General features: G+C 44.6%; 1 long non-coding RNA gene across 1 annotated transcript in view; it reads right to left on the bottom strand.

Annotated features, from left to right (window-relative positions):
• Positions 1-17,714: 17,714 nt before the first annotated feature.
• The window catches only part of LOC109306724, a 21,092-nt gene continuing 17,273 nt past the window's right edge, over positions 17,715-21,533 (bottom strand). Inside the window, exon 3 of the long non-coding RNA XR_002100090.1 lies at positions 17,715-17,829. This is a non-coding gene — a long non-coding RNA (uncharacterized LOC109306724). The remainder of the gene's footprint in view (positions 17,830-21,533) is intronic.

Below are 21,533 nucleotides of genomic sequence, written 5' to 3'. Positions count from 1 at the left end.
TTATGGTATATTGTCTAGACATAGACATATGTTACCTGTGTTTTAACATGGTTCTGATGTAACCTAGAGCTCTGATAAATATTTAGGAGGAGGACTCAAAGTAGCCTGAAATTTATTAATTGCTTTTTTTTCAGTCTGCATTCTTCTCTGTAGAGCTTTCTAGAGCCTTCGTACTAAAACAACTTCTGTAGTAGCATTGCCCCACAAAATATCCTTCAGAAATTTCAGAGAACTGGGAAATCTAAGATCAGGAGTTCTATAGGCCTCTCTTCCTTGTAATGCTAGCGGGTGATAATATTTTAGTGCCCTTTAAAAACCCATATTTTTATATTTCATAATCTGGTGATCTAAACTATGCATAGTATGCAGGGTTGAGAGTTCCAAAGCTATCATTCATGTCTGGTTGCACAACTAAGTTCCCTCACTGGCTTTGGTAAACTCAGCTAATATAAGACCCTTATCCCGTCCTCTTAGAAAGATTGTACTACATCTATCTGCTTGGCCATTACATGGTGCACACACTGGTACATAAATTGTGTGATTCACAGTTCCTATGGCATGTATTCTTCTTCCATGGGTGTTCCACAGAGGAAAACAATTTATCCTGATGCCCACAGTTATGGTTAGTCCTTTACTTCAAAGTGACATAAGTTTATGCTATCAGTTGAGGGTTCAAAACCTAATTAGATAGGGATTACAGGTTTCCTTTCCCCACCACAGTTTTGCTAACCACAGTTTTCATTATCCACAGTTAATATTCTATATACCATTTTGCCTACCACTGTATACAGTTTTGAGTAACCACAGTTTTCTGTGGTAACTCATAGGCAGAGGGAGGGAAAAAAATTTGGGGAGGCTGAGCACAGGCCCCAGCTGGGTTGGCTCGTGTAGCAGTCCCTTTACACCATGCAGCTCCATCCCCATTACACCATTCCCACAGTTTACTCATGGGGCTCCAACCCCTTTACACTGTTCCTTCCTCCAGTATGTGTTCATCTCACAAGGTTCCCAGGGATCAGCTGCCGTACCCATGGTGGCAGGTAACAGCAGGCCAGATCACCAGTGTGCCCTGCTGCCCTGCTTCCCTCCCCCATGACCTGGTGCAGCAGGGAGCAGAGAAGCCACTTGGGGATCTCCTTGCCCACCACTCCTTGCCCTGCACTGGTCTGGCAATGTGTCTCCTGTGTTTGCCTCTGGTTTGAGTCCCATCCTGCTCCCTGCTGGAGCCTGGCAGCTCCACGCGCCACCCAGCTGAGCAGCAGCCCCAGCCCTGCCTCGCTTCCTTTCTCCCAGGGCCTCAGTCCCCCTCTCCCCCCACTTACTAGCTCATCTAGGGGTGCAGGTGGGCAGCTCCTGCTGCCGCCAGGCTCTCATGGTCCCACAACCCAGCCCAGCCCAGCCCAGCCAGGGCCCCATTCAAGTACCCAACCCCATTTTTCCCATAAGCCTCTGGTTTTACTAACTGTGGTTTTGCCAACTGTGGGAACTTCCAGGAACCTAACCCCCATGGTTGCTGAGGGAAACCTCTATTGCAAATACATAAGTGCTGACAGATGTTAGGGGTGGGCGGAAACAATGCTTTACTAGAAGAGGAATCATGTCTATATAGCTCTCATGCTTCAGCCGGGTTTTTTGGTGCTTTTATCTAATCACTGATTCAATAAGCTATAAGATAAAATTGCCAAAAAGCCCTGCTGAAGTATGTGAGCTATGCAGATGCTGGGAGAGCCAGGTCAAACTGATACGATTTCTGTTCTGGGCATGTGCTGTGTTTGGCATGGGGGCACACCAAGCTGAAAGTAAAGGACGGTGGGGAGGGAAAGGGTTCCACATCTGTAAGCACTCGAGTTGACAGAACCTAAATTTTCTAACAATTGTAAAAGCAAATTACATAAAATATGTATAAGTTTGTTATGGAGGTTGACAATTCAAGCAATCAAAGTTAGGCAGCGCCAAAATGATGGAAATGTTTAGGCCTGATTCCAGATTGTGCCAGACCTGAATATTAGCTACCATTAGATGAGTTTATAGTTAACCTTTTTTTCCTGTTTCTCCATGAGCTTTCCACAGAGTGAGAGTTTTGAAATGGGATGTAAATGGGTTAAAACTGATGTTTCCCTGGAAAAAAACTTTTCAATGTTTCCTGAACTCTTCAGTGTTCATCAGGCAGATTTGCCTTTTCTTATTTAACTGCTGCATTGGCTATCTCATTCAGGAGGGGCACCAGTTTTTTGTGACATTCTTTCGCAAGCCAGAAAGGGTTGCTGTTAGGTTACAGACAAATGTTATATTTATCCTATTTTCTCCTAGGACAAAGTGCAGTTGTTCAGATGTCCATGCCTGTTGTCCCAGGACAAACCCTAAAAAGGTTCATGGGGGTAAGAAGTGATAACAGCATCATTGAATCAATGGCAGAAAAGTAGCAGTACTCTCCACTCTTCACTAGATCCTGATGGGAAGGGCAATGCATGTACATGCTAATCACAGAACTTTTCTGTTCTGGAACAAACACAAGCACAACTTTCCTGGGACAAACGCCATGTCTGTTCCTAGCCTCAGACTGAACGAAATGAAAAACTTCCATTTAGGAGCTCACAACTTCATGGGTAATGAACATACAGAACTCTGCAACTGCAGGAAACTTGGGGTTCATTGGGTGGTGGTTATAGGCAGAGCAGATCTGTGCTGTTGGAAAAGCTTTCCTAAACATGTACAATCTTACCTGCACTTGATGCTTGGTTCTACTTAAGGTAGGGAATATGACTCAGGAGGAGGGCTGGGCTAACAGCAGGTATAAGCCCAGGCCTTAAGAGAAGCTTGGCAGTACGATCTGGAGCCTGGTGAGAGAACACCACTTCAGCAGCAGGACTGCAGTTCTGGAGCACCACCACAAAAATGGACAGCTAAAGCAGTATGGAGGTTTGGGGAGGAACAAAGGGCAGGAGGAGGTTCCTGGTCCAGAGCCCATATTAAGGGGCTGATTGTGTGAGACCAGTGAGGGTCTAAGAATCCCAGATGAGGGGATAAGTAAAAGAGAACATCAATGAGGATGCCATCTGTAAGGTATACGGCATAGTATAGGGAAGGAAGGGAGCCATGCAACTAGCCCATAAGGTAGGAACCACTGGCATCTAGTGCTCATTTGAGAGCAATTTGAGAAGCCCTGGGGCAGCCTGCCTCATAAAAGCAATAAACATCAAGGCATGGTGAGTAATGAAGGGATGACTGCCCAGAAAGGGAGGGCTGCAGAGACTCCAGGGGCTTCACAGCCACCCCTGGAAGGACACCCTGCCACAGAGTGTTCCTCAGACAGGAATCACCAGAGAGGGAGTAGACTTACTGAAGATAAAAGAGAAACTTGGGAAAGAACAAATGGGGATAACTTAGCTGTAAGTTAGAAAAAATTTAAGCCGGAAAAATGTTTCTAACCTTCGGTGGAATAAGATTCTGGAACAGCTTCCTGATAGAGGTATTAGGGGGAAGGAGCCAAGCTGGTTTTAAGATGGACCTTGATTAATTGACGAAAAGGATTATATGTCATGAGGACTGAGAAAGGCTAGGGCAGGGCTAAAGGAACCAGGAGGTCCTATATTTCTATATCTGCTCTGCTGGGTAGTTACTTGGAGCAGGACTTGGCAACCTTGTAGGAAAGTTCTCTTGGCCTGTAATATACCATCCAGATAAGCTCTGAGGAATTCATTACATTTCATCTAGTCTGTATCAGCCTTTGATTTTTGGCCATTAACACTCAAGTGTTCATGCCCTTTATCTTCATCCAGTTGTTGCTATTGGTGTCCTTTATCTAGTCTGAACACTGAATTTGAACTATCTGAGGTTATGCTAATGCTATTAATAGCAGGGCCTTTTTAGTTCAGCAATGGACATCTCAGAAAAACCCACTTCTGATGAGTGTTTACATAGACTTTGGATTAGACGGTGTCAGGCAGGAGCTTGGAAGATAGAATTTTCTGTATGATGCACATTCCTACTTTCTAGAAAAGACTAACCCTGTTCTCTGGGTTAATGGGTGATTCACATTAAATTGTATTCATGACTTGTGGCTATTCCCTGCTAAATGTTTTCAGACTGGACATATTCTGCAACATAAATCTTGATTATATGTTTATTTCAATGGATAGATACACTTTCAGGAGGATAATAACGATAGTGGGGATGGGAAAGATTTATTTGGCTAGTAAAATCACACTGTGTTCAGACTCCCTGTAGAGCTTTTATTGACTCCGCTGCCAGCAGAGATTAGTGCAATGGAAGACTGTTAAATATGCATCCCAGCACTTCTCTGTGTTTAAGTGGCTCAAGTCATTAGCAGGTCTCAGCCCTTCCGTTATGGTTTTCTAACTGGCACAGGCACATTTTTAAAAATACACTTATCTGCATTCCATTCTAATGTCTCTCCATGTAAAAGGTCCCACCGGGCATGCATTCCCACCAGGTTAGCAGCAATTATAGTACAGTCTTTATAGAGAACCTCTAAGACTATAGTTATAGCCTCTCCCTAAAAAAACCCCCAAGGCTTCATTTCATGTAGTCTATCTAGAATCTTTATACAGTACAATCAAGTGAATACATTAACATAAACTCCATCTCTCTTTCAACACCTAGCCAGCTGTTCAAACACCCACCTGGCAAGACAGTACCTCAGATTTCATGGCAGGCAATGAATTACTGTAGATAAGGGGGAAAAGAAACAGAGATACATTTTCCACATATGCCAGGTTTACTTATTTCTCTACTTTGCTTTAAAAAACAAAAGACTAGTGTTTCAAACTAGGAAGGTCTCGCTGTGTTTAATTTTCTATTCAGAGGCATCCAAATTAGCCTGTCTCAGTAACTTTGTGGGTGCTTGTGTGTTTCTTTACAGCCTCATATGAATGGCTTTCTTTTACTTTTAGCACTACTTGTTATATGTACTGCTGCATAGCATCTATTTTTTCTGTCAAGCTATCTTTTCATACTTAATGGAGCTCTGGCATCACTTCCCCTTCCCCCAACTGAAACTTGGCATAGAATTTTAGGCCTGTGAAGGAAAACCCACAGGGGAATGGCAGTTCAGTGGTTGTAATCTTTAGAGTTGCTAAGCACCTGCACATCTCAGTGGATGAGTTTCCAGCCTTTTAAATTTGGCCCCATGATGTGATGAAAGATAGCAGAGTCAAAAGGATGAACAAAGGAAAGAGCATTAGGAATGAATAGCATGGAACATCCTGTGGCTGCAGCCTGTAAAGGGCTCCTAGATTTGCCGCTAAACCTAGCAAGAATTTGTGATTAACTTTTGATTTATGTATAGCCTTCTGCAAGACTTGAAGCATTTCAAAAGATTGTCCCATGCACTTGCAGAGATTGCTTCTCTCCATCTGTCTCTAAATACAAGTTGTCTCTAGGGCCTAGGGTGGAAAATTGTCAGCCATTAATTGGTGCCAGTAAACACTGCAGTGAAGGATCTACCTCTTTTGAAAGCTACTGCCTTCAAATCTCTGCCACTGGCATTATTGCAGGCTCTCAGGCAAAGGATCTTCCCATGGTTAGCTGTGGAAAATCAATCTCAATTCCCAGAAGACAGAATTGCTGTCATCAAAGGTCACTGAGCATTAGAAGCAGTTTTCGAGATAAGCTTGAACAAGGAAAGAGTAGTTTGTAGAGATATGCATAAGTTCAAGTTCTGGTATTTCTGTTTCAAGTATGATGTTTCACTTCTGCAGGGGGTGTAGGATGTAGCCGTGTTGGTCTAAGGATATAGGCAGACAAGGTTATTTGGGTGAATTTGATATCTTTTATTAGACCAACTTAAATAGTTGGGGGAAAAAAAAATTAAGCAAGCTTTTGGGTTTAAAAACTCTTTGTCAGGCTGAGGAAAGACCAAACAACAGCTGCGCACCAGAATCAATGCACACCGGCAATCTATCAAAGACAAGAATACTCAGTTACCTGTGGGGGCACATTTCTCATAAGAAAACCACTCTCTTTCCAATCTCTCAGTTCTAATCCTCAAAGGAAACTTACAAAACACTTCTCAGACGCGCCTATATACTCCACTTCATCAGCCTCCTGGATACTAAAAATCATGGACTTAATATAGACATCAGATTTACAGCCTGCCTGACATCTGACTCTCCAGGTACCTCTCCACTATTCATCCCCTTTCTTCCCCCCCTGCCCAGCTTGTCTTTCAATCACTGACTCCTCAATCTACATCTTCATTGACTGCCTAACTTGTATGCAGCCCAGCCCAGTCTCTGGCTTCTTTACTTTTCATTCCATCCAGGAAAAGCATACACCAAATGCAGAAACTTTCTCAGCCTGATGAAGGGCTTTTAAACCTGAAAGTTCGCTTAATTTTTCCCCCCAACTATTTAAGTTGGTGTAATAAAAGATATCAAATTCACTTAAAGGGGAACTAAAATAGTAACATGAAAACAGAGACCTATGAAATAATATTTCAACCTAGCTCTGTACTAAATGCCTGTCTAAATATGAAGATATTACAGAACTTGTGAAAGATGGGCAGGCTTGGGCTCTGGTAGATTTCAAGGGGGAGGGAGCTGATGTATGACTGCTGAGAATGACCTCCCCTACATTTTTACCAAACAGCCTTGACATTTATTGTACTTGGAGGTGTTTGCTTTTAGCTTGCTTTAGGGATTATGATGTGGTATGCGGGAGAAGATGGTCGCTTAGTTACATAGGGCCCAGCTCACTTAGGGCTTCGTAGATGAAGAGCAACTCCTTGAATTGTGCCCAGGAAGCTATTGGGAGTTAGTGCAGACTCTGGAGCACTGCAGTTATGCATTCCTTATAACCCGTCTATGTCAGAAGGTGAGCCACTGTGTTCTGCATCAACTGCAGCATCAGGAGAATGTGCTACACTAGTTCAGCCTCTAGGTTATAAAGGCCTGGATGATGGTGGCCAGATCCAAATTAGAGAGAAGGGGTTGCAGCCTTTTCACCAGATGGAGTGGGTAGAAGGCACTTCTAACTACCACTTCCACCAGGGACTGGAGAAAATCCAGAAGTATCCTAAGCCTGTGCACCTGAATGACAAGGAGAGGTTGAATCCTACTAAAGATAGGTATCCCAATCTTTCCAAAGTTAGGTGGTCTACCCACCACCATTACCTCTATTTTGCTTGGATGCAATGTCAATCAGTTCATTTGCATCCAATCTTCAACTGCAGCCAGACACTGGGAAAGGACTGAGATTATGGGGCCAGGGTCAGAAGAGGAGAAGAGGTAGAATTGGGTGTCATCATCATACTGATTAGATGGCACCTCACTCTAAATCTCCACTGAGTGTTGCCCAATGGCTTCACATACTTATTGAACAGGAGGAGTGATGAGATGGAGCTCTGGGAAACCCCATAGGATGGGTCCTAAAGGGCTACAGAACACTCACCATGCTCTTGGACCTTCCAGCTAAGAAACAGCAGAACCAGTTTAGAACTGTCTTATGAGTACCTACCAGGTCATGTAAATGTTTCACAAGTACCTCATGGTCAGCTGTATCAGAGGCCACAACGATCATCAGGATGTAATTTCCTGTGTCTATCTGTAGGTGAAGATCATCAACAAAAGCCATGAGCAGTCTCTGTGCTGTATCCAGGATGAAAGCTAGGATTCAGGAGACCAATGACATCCAGATACCCTTAGACCTGTTGCATGACCACTTATTCAATAACCTACAGCAAAAAGCGGGGAGTATAACTGGAGTAGAAGTCAAGATTAAGTGATGGCTTCTTGAACAAGGGCTGGACAATTACAGACTTAAGAGCATGTATCACCTTGCTCTTCCAAAGGGAGGCGGCATTGATAATCCCCATCAGTGGTGACCTCAGTCTCCCCTTGCTAGCCTTTACAATCCATGACAGGCACAAATCCAGTTCAGAATTCATATGCCCCCAAGTATATCCTCTTCATCAGTGAGAAATAGAAGTTTTAAATGATTGATACAAGACCAAGCACTCTCACCCCAAACTCTGCCTTAGCAGCAAGTGGTAATCCCAGAGCCATGCCAGATACAGAGATTTTTGTCTCCAAAGCAGGTAACAAATACATAAATGAGGACTAAAGAGGACTCAGTTTCTGGGCAGAGATATGGCAGATTAATCAAACCAGTCACCAGGGCTGTGTGAAAGTTTGGGTGCTGATCCGATGTGGAGCAGATTTGGTTCAATTTAACGGCCAAATCTCTGAATCCAAATCGAATCAGGGGACCAATTAAAAGGTCCAAATTGATTCAAAGCTCTCTGAATTGATTCAGAAAAGATTTGGAGATCTTCAGTGATTTGGGCAGACTCCACCCGCTGCAGCAGGGAGATGGAGCTGGATTCCAAGCTGGTAAGTAGCGGGCAGAAGAGTAGAGGCTGGAGGAGCAGGGAGGGGACCATGGGAGGACCCCCGTTAGGCCTCATCCCCTGGCCACCCCAGCTCCCATTAAAAAAAAGCTCCCATTCACTGGCTCCTGCCTAGTGGGGGTGCGACCCCTGCTGCCCCCCACTGCCCCATGCCACATGGGGGACTCTGCCACGAGCCCCCCCGATCCCCTCCCACTGTCACAGTCCCCCCATGGCTGCCCTGCCTATCCCAGCTCCAGCCTTTTAAAAAAACACAAAACCCCACACTTGCTGGCTGCTACAGTAGCCTGAGGGCTTCTGGGGGCTTGTGGCAGAGCCCCACCATTCAGCATGGAGCACTGGGGGGCAGCAAGGATTGCCCCCCACTGGGCAGCAGCCCGTGAGTCTGGGGTTTAATTGTTTGATTTTCTTTTAAAGACTGGGAGCTGGGGCAGGTGGGGCAGCCATGGAAGGCTGGGGGAGCAAGCGGGAGTCAGGGGGCTCATGACAGAGCCCACCATGCAGCATGAGGAAGTGGGGATCACCCCCTGCCTGGCAGCAGCCAGTGAGTTGGGGCTTTTTTTTTCAAAGAGCTGGGAGCTTGGGTGGGCAGGGCAGTCGTTGAGAGCGGGCGGGATATGGGGTCTGTGTGATTCAGAGATTCAGCTGATTCAGCAGCAGTCGAATCTCTGAACCAGATTAGGCCGAATTGATTTGAATCACCAAATTGAATCACTGTCCCCCAAATCGGTGAATTTGAATCCAAAGCCAATACTAGCCGCTTTGCACAGGCCTACCGATCACCACCTGGAACAGTTCTAGTTGGTGATACTTTGCAGATGCAGTGGCAGTGAAGAAGAAAAGCATGTTTGCTGCTGCCATGACATGGTACTTTAAGAACAAACTGTGGCACAATCAGTCAGCTTCAGCACAGATCAAGAGCCATCTGCATTCTATCTCAACTCCTATTTAAGCTGCCCCAGCTTCCAGTGGGATTTGTGCTGCTACAAAAAAATCATAAAATCATAGAAAATTAGGGATAGAAGGGACCTCAGCAGGTCATCTAGTCCAACCCCCAGCTCAAAGCAGGACCATCCCCAACTAGATCATCCCAGCCAAAGCTTTGTCTAGCCAGATCTTAAAAACCTCCAAGGATGGAGATTCCACCCCCTCTTGGTAACCTGCTCTAGTGTTTTACTACACTCCTACGGAAAAAATTCTTCCTGATATCTAACCTAAACTTTCCTTGCTGCAACTTGAGACCATTGCTCCTTGTTCTGTAATCTGCCACAACTCAGAACAGTGTAGCTCCATCCTCTTTTGAACCCCACTTCAGATAGTTGAAGGCTGCTATCAAATCCTGCCTCAGTCTTCTCTTCTGTAGACTAAATAAACCCAGGTCCCTCAGCCTCTCCTCAGAACTGATGTGCCCCAGCCCCCTCACCACTTTCAATGCCCTCCACTGGACTCTCTCCAATTTGTCCACATCCTTTCTGTAGTGGGGGCCCAAAACTGAATACATTCTCCAGATGTGGCTTCACCAGTGCTGAATAGAGGGGAATAATCACTTACCTTGGCCTGCTGGAAACACTCCTACCAATGCAGTTCAGTATGCCTTTAGCCTTCTTGCCAACACGGGGACACTGCTGACTCATATTCATCTTATTGTCCACTGTAATGCCCAGGTCCTTTTCTGCAGAGCTTCTGCCCAGACAGTCAGCCCCAGCCTGTAGTGGTTCATGGGATTGTTCTGTCCTAAGTGCAGGACTTCGCACTTGTCCTTGTTGAACCTCATGAGATTCCCTTTGGCCCAATTCTCCAATCGTCTAGGTCACTCTGAATCCTAGCCCTACTCTCCACCATATCTACTATTCCCCCAAGCTTGGTGTCATCTCTAAATTTGCTGAGTGCGCCCTCTATACCACCTTCCCGGTTGTTGATGAAGATACTGAACAAAACTGGCCCCAGGACTGACCCCGGGGCACTCTACTTGATACAGGCTGCCAATTAGATAACTACCCTCTGAGCCCTACGCTCCAGCCAGTTTTCTATCCATCTTACATCTCACATCCACCCTGTGAGACTGTTGTAGGAGACCTAATTATAATCCTTGCTAAAATCAAGGTATACCACATCCACTGGTCTCCCCACATCCACAGAGCCAGTCATCTCATCATAGAAGGCAACCATGTTGGCCAAGCATGACTTGCCTTGGTGAATCCATGCTGACTGTTCCTCACAAGTATCATCCAGAGGCATGTGGAGATTCCCTCTGGAGGCAGGCAGTTCCTTGATCATGAGTTTTGAGAGAGAGAGCACAAGTTTCAGATGGTCCAACTCCTCTCTCTCTCTGAGTTTTTGTCATGGCTGCTGCCCCCTCCTCCTGGGCAGTCCTTATATAGTCCTTCTGACCTCATTTACCTGGTCCAATGGAGGCCAACACTTGTTGGCTGTCAGCCAACCAATTTCAAATGCATCGCTAGTTGCTGGGCAGACTGGCAGTCTCTAGCTCACCAGGGAGTCCAAGCCCCTCACCCAGGTATGCGATGCCAATCACATAGGCAGAGACAGCAGGTTTCCCCTCTCCCTCAGAAATGTATCCAGCTCAGGTTACCTAGAGAGATAGGTAATTTCCTGCCAGTGATAACAATCAACTGTGAAGTGTGTACCCTCTGCAGGGCCCATCCTAACCAAATTGTCACAGAGCAGAGTTTTTGAGGAGAAACAGAGGTGTCCTTCTGCCACACACATACCAAAAATAATATTAGATATAACTTATCTTTAGCTGTTCACAGGCACAGACACATTTTATCAGTGAACCTAATTCAGAGAAATGTGCATGACATTCTGTGAACACCTCAGTATATTATTAGTTTGTGACAGTGACCACCCAACTACACAGCTGATTCCCTCATGTGTAGTTTGTGCTGGCTTTGAAGGCGATGTTGAAGGCACACAGATTTATTGTCTTGCGGGGACTTCAACATCCACGTTAAAGTTGGCTCTTCAAGGATGAAGTGGGACTTCATGGCCTTCACAAAGTAACTGGACCAACCCATGAAGTAAAGCATATGTAGAGATAAATGTAAATACAGGGACTCTGATTATCTGATGTTCAGGAATGTCATCAAGAAACCACTGACATGTCCAGACCAATAGCTCCTAGAGGCAGGTGAGGTGCTAGGAAGGGGTTGGGTGGGGCTATAGTCACCCCAAAATTCACCTTAGCCCCCCATAGCCACCTCTCCCACTGTCTCTCTGTCCAAGCCCCCTGATTCTCCCCTGGGCTGTCACCATCCACCTCACACAGTTAGTAAGCTAGCAGAATCCCTAAACTATCTCCAGTCTTGAGCATGAGGGGGATAGGCTCTATGATGGACAAGTTCGGCAATGGGCCAGGTCTTCCTTGAAGACACTGTCCCTCTGATCCCTCCCTTCACCCCTCGCTCTATCCCTCCCCCACCCCCTCCTCCAAACCTAGGCCCATGCTACACTGAGTTTCCAACTGGAACGATCTGGGAAAACACTGGCCTAGAAGCCTTGTTTAGCCAGGTGTCAGTGATACATTCAAGGTGAGTGGCTGCATCTTGGATAAGACTGGAGATGATTGCTATTTTATTAGGCACTGACCTACCATTAACCAGATCAGGGTTTTCACTGGCTGTAACTCCAACAGAGGCAGAAGAGGAGAATCAATACAGGAGAAAAGGGGGGGAAAGTGCCATCTTTTGTGTATCTGGGGGCATGTTATCCCCTTCTTGCCATAAACCCCTGCCCAGTGTGACATCAATAGGCAAAGTTGCCATTCCAGAACTCATGACCTTCCTCCAACTCATGGTGGATTCTACAAGGCCCTTAGGGTTGACAGTCTGCACAAATCCATGCAGGGAATGGGTGTTTGGAGGTGAGGACAGCCTGAGCCTACCACTTCTGGACACTGATTGGGCAGAGACACAATCCAGTATTAATTAAACCTCCTCCCTGTCCTGCCCTTAGAGGGTCCTCCCAGGCCAAACTTCTCCCTCCCATGAAGGGGCTGTGGCTGTTCCACTTCCCTCCAAAACCCTCCCTTGTCTCTCACCGAGGGGAGTCCCCTCCCTAGTTCCTTAACATCCTGCACAAGCCCAGCTTCCTTCTCATATCAGGGGCCATTAACTATTCCCAATACTATTCACCCTCCCTGTCTTTCCAACATCACGTTATACATTTTGAAAGCATGAGAAAGGGTGAACCTGAAACGCCTCTGACTTTACCTCTGGCTCTGCAAAAACAACACCAAAAAGTGCCATTGTGTGCATCGAGGTGTAACCCACCTAAAGGCAGCCTGCTGGCCTTAAAAGGGAGCCCAGCTTGGCTGGGTATGCACTATGCAGGGGCTGTTATCAGTCCAGGTGCTCCCCAACTCTGGGCTACAGTTCTATGGTATTTTCTTGGGGTCTGCTGTTTCTCATTTTATGGATTATTTGTCCTGAAAATAATGGTATCTGAGGCTGCGTAGCTTGTGGGTCTCTTGGTCATGTGACTGAAATCCCCCAAATTACTCCTTAGTACCTGATCTAACTTCCATTGGAGTCAATAGGACTGGGTCCAGATGTGCAAGCATGTGTAGTTTGTGGTGCTGCAAACTATTTTGCAGCACCACAAACTGCATGTTTTGCAAGTTACTCCATGTGCAGGGCTGCTAACTTGCAGTGACAGTGAAAAATTTGCTACTGGAATTTCCTAATAGCATAAAAAACCCTGAAAAAAGTGGCACAAGGCATGCCAAAGTGACAGTGGAGCCTCTACTCTGAGGCATATGGAGCCCCAGCCAGCGGTTCCCTAGCAGGCTGGGGTGCAGTTGTGCCTTGAGATGGGCGAGCAGGCAACCCTGGGCTGGCTGTTCTCCTATCTCCATGTGCCTTAGTATGGGGGCTTCACTGCAGAGCCCCCATGCTGAGGCACGCTGCTCTCCAGCCAGCCACGGAGCAGCTGGCTGGGGTGCAATGTGCCTCAGTGCAGGGGCTCCACAGAACGCAGAAAGGGAGGAGAAGGCAGCCCCACTAGCCTGCCGGCTCGCCCCACACTGAGCCATCCTGGGCCCCAGCCAGCCTCCACCCTGCAGCACACCTGACATTTGAACCTTACACCTGACTATTGAGCCTGGAACTCTGACCCAGGAACTTCTGGACTTCCAGCTCAGCTATGTCTCTGACTTTCTTCCTACCCTTGAGGAAATCATTGAGGGCCAGATTCAACTTAATTTCATAGGCACCTACAGGTACTCCTGCCTACTGGGGAAGAGACCTGGGTGACATTAACAGTCATGCCTGCATAAAACTCTCTTTAAGCCCCTCTGGGCTTTTGGAATCGTCCTTCAGAGGAATCTGCCTTTCCTCACTCAGCGTATAGAGCGTATAGGCTCCAAACCGCTTTAGAAAAAGAACTTACATTTCCCCATTGCCTGTACAGGTATCCTAGGTGCCTAAACCCAGTCAAATAAATTGATCTCTTGGCTAAGGCACCTGAATTATCAACACCTCCATGACTAATTTCATCGGGCCTCACAAATAACAACATTTATAGTGAACACAATCATTATTACTTAACACTGAAAGCTGTATGTACAGCCTCAGTTATACCAATTCCTGATGTTTGAGTGTTCAGCTGGGCAACATGAGCTGATGATTAACATTGCAAAATGTAGGTTTAGCCAATGACAAGCAGATACCCATATACATGAAAAAGTTTACTAAGAAATCTACTGAGGTCATTTCATATAAACAGCATCTGAGCAAGCTATTGGGACATAATAGATGGTGTTTAAATACATGCTGTGGCTGATAGTGTATATTTTTGTGGTTCAGACTGAACAACTGGCAAAGTGTAGTTTCACCATTAGTGTCTCTACATAATATTTTCATTTCTCAGAATTCTATTTCACTTGATAAAAGTTTGTATCACCAATTTTAATGGGATTTAGCTTAATACATACTGCATATTACACAGAGTATATTGTATAGGATGAGTAATGTAGTTGTCAGTGCATAAAAATGACTCAGAGAAATAGTCTTACCTGTATTCATTAATTACAGTGTTTTTTCCTGCTATGGTATTTTCAGGGATTCTTAACAGAAGCTCCCCTTTCATTTTATTGGATAGCTTATACCCTAATGACTTTGGCCTGGCAAGCAGAGATGGGACTCTTTTGAAACCCGTCAGTAACTTGGCTTGGATTATCTGTGGTTGTGATCGAGACATTCGTCTCAGCAGAGTGTGACCAAAGCTCCTTATAGAGTTCTCCAAGCCTCTTTTTGGAGCAAGGAAAAGGATTTTGGACCTGAGCAAAGAACGAAGGTCCTTCATGAGTAATGCACAGCATGTGCAATTCAATAGAAATCATAATTTGTTTGAAATATAACTCTTTTCCATTATTACATGTGCTGTTTATTGTATCAAATCCCTATGCTGGGAATTGGACACCTGCCCAATTGATCTCAGTGGGAATTTGTGTGGCAAGAAGGAGGCAGTTTATGTAATGATGCATATGATAAAACTCTTTAATGAAATCACAGTTTTGTTGGTTATAAAAACAGCCCTCTTGTGAGTGGTAAAGTTCTGTAGGTTCTTTAAATCTCCATGTTCTGGGCTGCTCAGAGGGTATTTTTTTCTCCAGCAAGCTGTTCCTGGGCCCTTCATCAACATAAAAAATGGAACATATACTTTTTGCAGCCAATAAAATGGTTAATTCTTCTACCCTGTTTAAAGATTGTACAAAATTCGTAATATATTTCTTGGGGCTGCAGAGTATTAAGAATCACTTGCTGATGGCAGCACTTCATTACTCAAGTAAAATTTGCTGAGAAATTGGCACTATTTAGAGAGCAGCACAGCGGGGGTGGCAGGTAACATTTAATTACATATTTAAATGCCTACAAGTTTGAGGGTACAGAACAAAACAAGAAAGAATTAATAAGTCAGAGTTTATTAATGGCAATAATGACCCACCTGTCTGTCGTTCTTTATGGCAGATAGTGCTCAGCTATAGTGAGATCTGCAAAGCTGTAATGAAAACTGTGTTAAGCCCAGATTTATTGTGTCTCAATGTTCTCTCTAATCAGGATACATAAAGCATTCATCCCAGAAGTAAGTTTTAACTTATTTTTAAAATATTATTTCCCTTTCCTCTGAAACCTTCTTGGCACTTCCTGGATTACTGCAGGAATTCTCAAATGCATCTTTTGCAATTCTGCAATTTTGCCACAATGCCTTTTTTCCAGGTTTTTATATTTTCTAGTGGTGAGCATATACCTTTCCGTAAGGAAAGCTGCACTATATTCTTGGGTCTAAAGAACTGGAAAAGAGTTGAAACGCAAAATGATAAACTAAAGTGTCTGAGTTTGTGATGAATGCTATGTACAGACAGGTACAAAGCCCAAGGATGAATCATTTCAATCTTCATAGATTAGTTTAAACTGGGTAGATTGAACCAATAAGCAAGTGAACAGGAATTCACTTCTGATTCTAGAAATGTAGCCACAGTCTGCTTCAGGCCCGGGGCAGGAGCTGGGGGAAGGTAGGGGGCTGTACTAGAGCATGCTGTCCTGCTTAGTTAGAGCAGACAGCTTAGGCCAAGGCTAGCCCACCCACCCTGAGGTGGGGCAGGGGTGTGTGGGGGAGGTACAAAGTATCCTAGGATGCTAGGGGACTGTAAGTTAAGTTGCATCTGGAGAGGACAGAAGTTCAATAAACCAATTTCACCTAAATCACTTACCGTATTTTTCGGACCATAAGACGCACTTTTTTCCCCCCAAAAGTGGGGGGAAAACGAGGGTGCGTCTTATGGTCCGAAGGTGTGTGTCCCAGGGAGACGGGGCGGAGCTTGCCCGCGGAGGCAGCGGAGCCCGAGCGGGACATCCGCCGCTTGTTTAGACCGGAAGCTGGCGCCCGTGCCGGTGGCCGGGAGCCGGCAATAAAAATGGCCGGCCAGAACAGACGGGGCAGGAGTCCGAAGGAGGGACTCGCTGCCGTGGAGACTGAGGCTCCAGGAGGGGTGCGTCTTATGGTCCGGTGCGTCTTATGGTCCGAAAAATACGGTAAGTCTAACATTGTATCCATCCATATTCATCTGAAGCTGGTTTTGGCCATTTTGAAAGCAGTTTATGTGCATCGAACTTCTGCTATGAACCAGTTTCTGATCACCTATACTAGTTTATATGTAATTTCTGTCCCTAGCCAAAGAGTTTACCTCTGACTATGGTGAAGCTGATTCAGTTAGGTCCTAATTTAGTGACACTCAGGGCCATTTTATGCTTTAAAATTTTGTAATTTTGAAATGAAAACTTTATCATTTTACAAGAAGGAAGCAAAATTTAACACCTTGAGACCTGGAAGCTGACACTCCTTCTCCAGTGTTTTGTTTCAAGCCAAATTTGCATACTTGCACAGCAATCTCAACACAGTAGAAATTCCTTGCCCCAGATAACCTTTCCACCACTGATGAAACATTATAATAAGAAAGAAGCATAATTCAACATCCTGCTTGCCATCAGACACCTTTGAGGTAAATAGACTGCTCTAACTTTTATCCAAGCCTAATTTGTATAAAATGAACTTTTCCAACCAAGAGAAATTATACTGTCCTCTTGCTCTTCTGTACAATATGATTTTTCATTTCTATGTGGGAAAAAATTTACTTTATCTTTGCTTTCTCCGATGCCTGAGGAAGGGCTTGTGTGCCTGAAAGCTTGCAAATAAATATATATTTTTTGCAATTGTCTAGTTGGTTTAATAAAAGATCTTGCCTCTAGCACATTGACTTATTAAAATATATACATTTTGGAGAGATTAAAGTTAAGCACATGTTTATGTGCTGTGCTTGTACTTGAGACATCACCTCCCCATTTTGATACACATGTAGTTCAGATTATTTTGAATCCCCCAAAGTCATATCAGGAACTAATATAGTTCATGCTATCCCAATTGCTATCTTCTGAAAAGTTCCTTTACCTCCTTGCACAGTTTGAGGCTGTTACAAATTCTCTAGTTCTTGTTATTCAAATTCTTGGTCCTCACAATTATCTGTTTTCTTAATATGGCAGTGTTCTCAGTCCCATGTCAGAAGTGCTTTATACATTTTGTATGCAATTAAACCCCCCAAAACAAATACAGTAAAATCTGTTATCCCGTACTTCACCAATATCTTATTAATCATAATTTTGGAGCTGTGCTGTTCTGAAAGTGGCAGGATGCACACGGTACCGGGCCGTGCCATTTTGCCTCCTGCTTGGTGGGGGTGGGTTGGGGGAGGAGCTTGCACACAGCCGCTGCTGCTGCCACTCACCATCCTGTGCTGCTGCTGCTCTGCACATAGCCGCCATCCCCCCACCCCCGCTCTGCGTCTGGTCAGAAACCCTATTCCTCAGGTAACCATCACTTTTAGGTTACTGACACCCCCCATTCCCCACTTGTGCTGGATAACAGGGATTTTACTGTAATTGATTCTTATTCAAGGATGAATAGGTCTTTAAAAACATCTTTCTTTTCAACTCATGTAGTTTCCTTTACTAAATAATTGTACAGGAAATGTTCTTTAGCTCACTTATGATGCTTAAATGATAGCAAATCTTTAAAAATATTTTAAGAACCAAGGAGTTAAACCCCAACCATTTTAGATTTTAGCAACCACATTTTATTAATGGCAGTAATGACCTACCTGGAAGTTGTTCCTTTTGCAGGTAGTGTTCAATTACTGCCTGAACTCAAACGTATAAACCTACTATGTCAAACAACAAAACCACAAACCCTGAAGAAGGCAAAAGGGTCACTACATGAAAGAACGTTTTTTCATATCACTGTCAGAGTGATACAGAGAAGTACACATTAGAAATAAGATTCCAGGGCTTTTTATAGTGACTTTGTACCTATGGTTTCTAATATTTGTCACTTTGCAGTCTAAGTGTACTTCCTAGTTCAATGAAGAGAAAAAAAGATTTTGCAAACAGAAAAGCATAGCTTATAGCAGACTTATTGGATCATACCTACACTAATAGGGTCAAATTCCCTCCTGTGTGATGCTCCTGAGGTCAACAAATTAGCATGGAGAGTTAATTATAACACCTTTATTCTACATGTAGTTCCCCACAGGCTTAGTTTCACAGTGGGTCATCCCCAAGTGTGTATTGTTACCTTTACTCTCCAGCTGAACCATTTCTTTAACATTAAGGATGTCTCATTGAACCCCAGTGTGGCCCAGGAACTGAATAGGTCTTCCTGTTAGGTGCATATGAAAAATGAGATTTTTCAAAGTGATTCTAAAAATTGAGTTGATCCCTAGACTTTTGAATAGGAATTGGATATTCCAGTCACTATGATGGCTTCCAGTTCCAAACTCAAAAACATGTAGTTATTTCAAATTTACTGAACCTACCCTCAACAATTGTAATTAACATGTTATTGTAACATTGAATGAGTGCTAATTTCCTTTTAGCATGGCTACAATATTTCCAGTCTTTTCCTGCCGTTTCTTACCTCCCTCTTTTTTTGAAGTTTTTAGTGGAATCTGTTCCATGTGAGTGAGCTGTAGTCGAATCCAATGCAGTTTTACTGAGCAAGGTCACTACACTGACAATAGGTATGATCAGAGATTGCAAATCACCTTCAGGACACATTGGGTGGAATTGAATTTATTTGAGATTCTGTAGCTGTTCGCAGAAAAATGGTTCCAGTTTGTCTCAATCTTCATTCTTGTGAGGAAACATCTATAGAATACAAATACCGGGGAAAAAAATCACACCTCTGCCTTGTAATTTTCATTATTTTTCTGGCTTAATTTACATTTTAAAGAGAACTTGAGAGAGTGAGTGCACGCTTAGTGTTCTTTTTTGCATGCTTATACTCAGAACGATTTCCCAGCTCATAGTAGCTTAGTATCAATTTCTGTTAACTGTCTTGGTACATACTGAAAACAAAGGCTCTGACAGAGTGTGTTCTGAATTCTACAGAAGGATCTGCAAGGAATAAGGGGGGACAGTTTGCTCTGACATTTTGCTTGCATGCCATTCTTGTTTTCAAGAATCAGATATAAAACGTTATTAGGATTTTGTTGATTTGAAGCAAAGCAGATTAACTTGACGAAACAGTTGGTGTTATCTTTGTATCAAGAGAAACAACTCAAGACAGAGCTAAAATAAAAGCCTGATTCTGAAAATGCCTGACATTTATTGTTTGAAATTTGGATCAGAACAATTTAAAGTTTTTGGTATTGTGAGTTAGCCCAGTAGTGTGATTGATTGAATTTGTGAATGTCATCTGAGCCCAGACTTGGATCTGAGATTTGTGTGCAGACTAATCTGTAGATACTATGAATCCTAATGATCCAGTTCCTGAATGAGTTGACATATGATGCTGCGTGGCTGAAAAGCACTAGTAGTGTACAAGGATGATAAATTTGTCTGCTACTTTTTCCAGAGAAAACAGTTCTATAGTTTCTTCCACGTGCTTCCCTCCATTTACTTGTGTTCTAAATAAAATCCAGACACTTCTTGGTGTTCTGTATATTTGCCTTTTTTCTTCCTCGTATAATGATTCTTTCTGGGAATATATTCTTCCTGCTACCAGTTGGCATATATTTCAGATGGATCACTGCTTAGGAACTCTGTAACCATGACCACCTTAACAGTTTAGAATTATTATGCAGGAAGTTTATGTTTTCAACAATGTTCCCATCTTTTTTGTTATATTTCTTGACCACCTGGGCGATAGCGATCATCGCTTACTGGAATTTACCATCCAGCGCAGGGTATCAAGGGCCTGCAGGAAGACAGTAGCCCTAGACTTTAGGAGGGCCAACTTCAACAAGTTGAGGAGACTAGTGGGTGAGGCACTGGGGTCCTTGAGGGCAGGAGACCTCAGTGTCCAGGACGAGTGGTCGTTCCTTAAGGAAATGATACTCAGGGCCCAAGGGAAGTCCATCCCAACAAGAAGCAAGGGGGGCAAGAGTGCCCGACAGCCCCCCTGGCTCACCAAGGGCGTCCGGGAATGCCTGCTTCTAAAAAGGCGGCGTACACCCAGTGGAAGGGGGATGCTATCTCCAAAGAGGACGATAACCCCTCTGCTTGGACCTGTAGGGGGGCTGTCAGGAAAGCTAAGGCGGACATAGAGCTAAGAATAGCGTCCAAGATCAAGGATAATAAAAAGTCCTTTTTCAAATACATAGGGAGGATGAAGAAGGCACCGGGTAATGTGGGGCCCCTGCAAAGTATGCTGGGCAATCTGGTGGTTGCGCCAGAGGAGAAAGCGGAACTCTTTAACCAATTCTTCATGTCCATTTTCTTGTGCAGGGACCGGGACTTCCCAGCTGTGATGTCAGATGGACGCCTCCAGACCTCAGGTTGGGGAGGACTGGGTTAGAGAGCTTCTGGAGGGGCTGGACGTCTTCATGTCAGCGGGTCCAGATGCTCTCCACCACAGGGTGGAGCTGGTTGGGGTTGAGGGAGCTAGCTGGGGTTATTGCAGGGCCCTTGGCGTGGCTTTACGAGAGCTCGTGGTGCTCGGGCCAGGTGCCAGATGACTGGAAGATAGCTAACATGGTCCCCATCTTCAAAAAAGGGAAGAGAGAGGACCCGGGCAACTATAGGCCCGTCAGTCTTACCTCTATCCTCGGGAAACTCTTTGAGAAGATCCTCAAGGAGCACATCTGTGATGGACTGGCTTCAGGGATGATGCTCAAGGGCAACCAGCACGGTTTCATTAGGGGCAGGTCATTTCAGACCAACCTGATTGTCTTTTATGATCAGGTCACAAAAGCAATGGATGCAGGTGTTGCCATGGATGTAGTCTTTCTAGAATTCAGCAAGGCCTTTGACACCATCTCCCACCCCATCCTCATTAAAAAATTGGGTGACTGTGGCATTGATGCCTACGCAGTCAGATGGATTGCAGATTGGTTGAAGGGTCGTACTCAGAGGGTGGTGGTGGATGGGTCATATTCAACCCGGGAGGGAAATGGGCAGTGGAGTCCCGCAGGGCTCGGCCCTTGGGCCTGCGCTGTTCAAGTTCTTCATCAGTGATTTGGACGATGGGGTGAAATGCACCCTGTTTAAATTCGCTGATGATACCAAAATTTGGGATGAGATGAGCACACTAGTAGGGAGGGAAAGATTGCAGCAAGACCTGGATAGGTTACAGGAGTGGGCTGACATAAACA

The sequence above is a fragment of the Crocodylus porosus genome, unplaced genomic scaffold (assembly GCF_001723895.1).
Source record: "Crocodylus porosus isolate Cpor-Errol unplaced genomic scaffold, CroPor_comp1, whole genome shotgun sequence".
NCBI lineage: Eukaryota > Metazoa > Chordata > Crocodylia > Crocodylidae > Crocodylus > Crocodylus porosus.
This window is presented reverse-complemented; position numbering and strand designations above follow the sequence as displayed.